The sequence below is a fragment of the Vigna unguiculata genome, chromosome 7 (assembly GCF_004118075.2).
Source record: "Vigna unguiculata cultivar IT97K-499-35 chromosome 7, ASM411807v1, whole genome shotgun sequence".
In the NCBI taxonomy this organism is placed as follows: Eukaryota; Viridiplantae; Streptophyta; class Magnoliopsida; order Fabales; family Fabaceae; genus Vigna; species Vigna unguiculata.
This window is the reverse complement of record NC_040285.1, coordinates 359,329-365,328: the sequence shown is the minus strand read 5'-3', so window position 1 is coordinate 365,328 and position 6,000 is coordinate 359,329. Positions and strand designations below refer to the sequence as shown.

The window sequence follows — 6,000 nt, the reverse complement described above, 5'->3', positions numbered from 1 at the left end:
ATTAAGATGAAATGCATATGTTAAGGTCTCATACAAAAATATGTATATTAGGGTTCATACAAACATAAATAAAACACGAAATTGATGTAATTTTTTTAAATAGAAACAGATGTATATATAAATAATAATAATAATAATAATAATAATAATAATAATAATAATAATAATAATAATAATAATAATAATAATACGGGGTCGTTGTTTATTTTTTTCTTAGTTTTTAATATTTTAAAATATTTATTATTGTTATTATATTTAAATCAACAATTTGTTTAAATAATTTTAATTAAATAATTTAGTTATGTATAATTATAAATATATGTGAGACAATTCTCAATTATGGGTGGAAACAATTTTTTTTTTCTGCAAATGGATTTCGGGCTAGAGACCGTATTGGAATTGGTCTGAGGACATGTCTTTGTCTATAACAATTATTAAAATTAGTTCTTAATATATTTAGTATGGATCCTGAAATTTTATGAGACATTTAACTCTTTTTAGGTTGGATACGATTTAGATACTAAAATTTTGGGATTAATATTATAGTTTCTGTTATCTGTGATATATGACATGTATTATTTGTTTTCTTATTTTTGTTTAAAGAATTATAAAACATAGAGAGTACAACATCAATAAATTAATACAATGAATATATTTGTATAAGTAAATAAGACTCATACTCACAATTAGATTTTATTTGTTTTGACAATAAAAACTCAAGAAGTCTAAAAATTAGAAAAAAAAATCATTATAAAATAACTTGTAAAATATTATTATTTTTTTCTTAAATCTTTTATCACATTTGTACAAAGATTTATAAACAAATATATGTAAATATAATAAAACATAAATATAAATATAAAATCTATTTTGTGATGCATAAACTCGATTTTATATATTAGAATATCAATTCTATGCGAAACATAATAAATGTTATATACATAATAATAATAATAATTATTATTATTATTATTATAAAAAGTCTAAATATTAGAAAAAAAATAAAAAAAATCATTATAAAATAACTTGTAAAACATTATATTTTTTTTCTTAAATCTTTTATCACATATGTACAAAGATTTATAAACAAATATATGTGAATATAATAAAACATAAATATAAATATAAAATATATCTTGTGATGCATAAACTCGATTTTATATATTAGAATATCAATTCTATGCACTACATAATAAATGCTATATACATATTTTATTATTATTATTATTATTATTATTATTATTATAATAATAATAATAATAAGAAGTCTAAAAATTAGAAAAAAAATAAAAAAATCATTATAAAATAACTTATAAAACATTATACTTTTTTTCTTAAATATTTTATCACATGTACAAAGATTTATAAATATATATATATATATATATATATATATATATATATATGAATATAATAAAACATAAATATAAATATAAAATCTATTTTGTGATGCATAAACTCAATTTTAATATCAATTTTCTATGCACTGCATAATAAACGTTATATACATTTTTTATTATTATAATAATAATAATAATAATAATAATAATAATAATAATAATAATAATAAGTCTAAAAATTAGAAAAAAAATAAAAAATCATTATAAAATAACTTATAAAACATTATACTTTTTTTTTCTTAAATCTTTTATCATATCTGTACAAAGATTTATAAATATATATATATATATATATATATATATATATATATAAAATATATATATGAATATAATAAAATATAAATATAAATATAAAATCTATTTTGTGATGCATAAACTCGATTTTATATATTAGAATATCAATTCTCTATGCGCAACATAATAAATATTATATACATATTTTTATTATTATTATTATTATTATTATTATAAAAAGTCTAAAAATTAGAAGAAAAAAAAATATAAAAAAAATCATTATAAAATAACTTGTAAAACATTATATTCTTTTTCTTAAACCTTTTATCACATTTGTACAAAGATTTATAAACAAATATATGTGAATATAATAAAACACAAATATAAATATAAAATCTATTTTGTGATACATAAACTCGATTTTATATATTAGAATATCAATTCTATGCACTACATAATAAATGCTATATACATATTTATTATTATTATAATAATAAGTCTAAAAATTAGAAAATAAAAAATAAAAAAATCATTATAAAATAACTTATAAAACATTATACTTTTTTTTCTTAAATCTTTTATCACATCTGTACAAAGATTTATAAATATATATATATATATATATATATATATATATATATATATATATGAATATAATATATATATATATATATGAATATAATAAAACATAAATATAAATATAAAATCTATTTTGTGATGCATAAACTCAATTTTATATATTAGAATATCAATTTTATGTGCTACATAATAAATGCTATATACATATTTTATTTATTTGTTATTATTATTATAAATAATAAATATTTAATTTATTGATTCAAATAATAATAACAAAAATACTAATAATTACAATAGTATTAGCAATTACCAATTAAAACTCCATTTATAATTAAAGAAATTTAAAATAATTAATAAAATCAATTATTGATTATAAAAAAAATCCATTCATAATTAGAACATTAAAAACAATGAATGAAATTAATTGGTCAATTAATAAAAAAGTTAGAAACAAATCATATAATTATTGATAATATAAATCCATTCCAATTTGTACTTACTTGAGCTAATACATAACCAATGGTCTGTAATTGTTTGAAAAAAATCCTAAGTTAGATACACATTTTATTTTCACATTGTTCTGCTCATGGATTTTGGTCATTTTCAATCACTAATTATAGTGATAAAGATGAGAAGGTTACAAAATATATTATAAGCTAATAAAGCTTTGGATATTACATCTTGCAGCCTATCTTGATAAAACGTACCAACTATATTAGTTCCTGACTGAACTACAACATTTGACATGCTCATTAAAAAACCAAACTAACTAATCTTCAAGTTGTAGTCCATGATTCCTTTCAGTTGGTATTAGTCAAGCTACAAAGACTAACAGAAGATGAAGATAAAAATTTGCTTTAAATTAAAATGTTTCAAATATGCAAATAAGTATAAAATTTAAATAAAAGGCTTTATTCTTAGTGTCAGGTTTGAGGACCCCAAACTTTGTATATGTTCTGATGTTGAATTGTAATTCTTTGAATTTCTCTTCCACCATCATCATTCAAAATTGTTTCTCCTTGTGCATATTGCTCTTCCAAAAGACTAAAACTTTTGTATGCACTTGTTGCACAATGAAAAAGCTAATGAGAAAGATGATAAAGATGAATTTTCAATGATATATAATTTATTCACTACAATTGGGAGAAAATTGAAAATCTTGTTGAAAACCAATTTGCTAACCACTTTTATTAAATTATGAGAATAAAATAAAACTTTAGTTTTTAAGTATGATTTAGAAGCAATTATTCATGCACTATTTTCTAATATCTAAAAATAACACAACAAAAGTATAAGAGCTTTGACAAACTTACCACTAATTACAATTCCAAAGTTTTATCATAAGTTATACTTTACAAGAAAAGGCCAAATGTTGGCATCAAAGTTTTGCAGGTGCTCTTATGCATTATTCTTCGATGGTGTGAAATAATGCACCTCCCATGACAAAAATCTCAAAATGATTACCCTAAACTTTAGAAGTGTAAATAAATACCTCAGTTATTCCACTAACATCTGAAGGGTCCTGTAACTCTTTAAATAACCTACATGAGATATAATTGCATCAGATGATACTGTATAGTTCTCATAAGAATTATGACAATAATAGAACCAAAAGATGTCTACTGGAGAAGGTGTTCTTTGTACCATGGGACACCAATCTGTCCATTCATATACCACATTACCATTAACATATATCACAATCCATATATTTTTAGAACAAAATCTAATATCAAACAACTTTTACCAACTTATGAATGCTCGCATTAAAAGAATAATCTTGACCGAGTATGAGAAGAATAATTTGGAACATATAAATTTGACATGTTTGACATTCAGAGTTTAAGACTAATATTATATAAGTAAGATGTTAAAATATAACTATAATTTACAAAGACATTTACTAACCTTGCTTAGTTAAGATAGTTGTCTCACCAGATTGCGTTTCTCATTCAACAAATGTAGTTCCTGCTGTCATTAAATTTAGTTAATTTCCTCAAAAGTTGAAGATGTAGAGATAGACATAAGTAACATGTGTATATTTTGTACCTTCAAGTAGACAAAAGAAATTTATTCACAAAAAGAGAGGAACTCCTCTTCTTGCCTCTTGCTCTTGAATAAAATTCCTACAATCAAACTTATAATTTTACAGAATTGTATGAAGCACCTTGTATCTTTCAAAGAAAAAATATGCATGAATGCTTATTCTTTACAAACATTATGAGTCGTTGTAAAATTGATAGAAATCAAGAGCAATTTCTTATTGGAGCACAAAAAATCATTATGATTGTTATATTTCTTGATAAAAATGGGGTACAACATTGTTATCTTGTTTCAAACCATTTAAAATGGAAAACAGTTTGCTTGAGGCTTCGAGCATAAAAATTCAAGCATTCAAAGCAGATTACCTTCCGGAGTGCATCCTTAATTACTAATGGCATAAATATCTCAAGCCATATTATCCTTGATTGATTTGGCAGCCTTGAATATTTGATGAATTATCCTTCACAACACATACAAACCAAAATGAGTAATAAAAATTACAACCATAATAAAAAATAAATCAAATAGAGCTTAACAAAAAAAGTACCCTTTTACTAAGAGGAAACAATGTCTTTGTTTTTTATTACGAAAATCGTAGAAAAAAAAATACACACACCAACTAATAATATAAAATAAAAAGGGTTTTTAAAGAAGTCCAACTTAATAAATGGTTTTCTGTAGCCAAAAGCTCCCTCCATTTGTGTCCCTTGGTCATGCCTTCTTATCTCTTCCCGCACCTCAAATCTTGAATATTTTTCAAAAACCTAAAAAAATATTTTGGTTTTTTGGCGATCCACTAGCAAGAAAATATATCCAAAGGGAAAAATTAATGGCACACACCAACTTGATAATCGATAATCGATGATCTTTTTGGCATGATTAGGGCATCACAATAGTTTTGAAGAAAATCAAACCCATAATATGTCATACACCATCAAAGGAGAAGTACCAAAGTTTAACAAAAAAAAAGTGTCTGAATACAACATAAAAATAAATATTACATGATCAAGACCGAAGAGAAAACAAACATAGATGAAAGATTATGCTCCCTAGAATTTCAGAAAGAAAAAGAATGTTTGGATATATTTCACCAAATAAAAAGTAGAAAAATACCCTTTGATGAAGGAGACCTACAGAGACAAAATAGAAACAAAGTTTAGTTAAAAAAATAGAAGAAGAACCTCTAATGAAGAAGGAGAACTCAAGCTATTAAACAATACCTAACTTTCAGATGTTAACTGATTAAGAAGCAAAAAAAAAAAAACTTAGATTAAGATGAAGAAGGATAAGTGATAAGAAGAAGTAAAAAAACCCTTTTATGAATATCGAGAAGGAAAACTCGAAAACAAAGTTGGGTTATTATAACTTACCTTCAACTGGATATGACGGCAGGAGTAGGAGACGAAGACGAAGACGAAGAAGACGAAGACAAAGACGAAGAAGAAGAAGAAGAAGACAACCTTGAGGGTTTTCTTCTGGTTTTGTAAATTTTTGTGGAAGAAGAAGAATGCGAATAGTTTTTCTTGGAGAAGAAAAAAAAATAGTAATTATTGGTCAGACGTCAATCAAGATTTTAATCAAGCATTGAATGTGGGTCATTCAAAAATTTTATCAGCCATTGAGGAGGAAGAAGCGGGAAATCTTAAAGAAGAGAGAAAAGACGTAAAAATCCTTCATTTGAGACACGTGTCAATGAATTAGAATGGCCAATTCAGTAACTTCATTATACTAACATCTTCTTAGATAT

At 23.0% G+C, this 6,000-nt stretch overlaps 1 long non-coding RNA gene across 1 annotated transcript; it reads right to left on the bottom strand.

Moving 5' to 3' along the window:
• Positions 1–3,655: 3,655 nt before the first annotated feature.
• On the bottom strand, positions 3,656–4,338 carry LOC114190626. The gene is made up of 3 exons (XR_003605834.1): positions 4,260–4,338; positions 4,119–4,178; positions 3,656–3,754 (listed from the first exon to the last, which is right to left on the bottom strand). It is a non-coding gene; the product is annotated as an uncharacterized LOC114190626 (long non-coding RNA).
• Between the last annotated feature and the right edge of the window lie 1,662 nt (positions 4,339–6,000).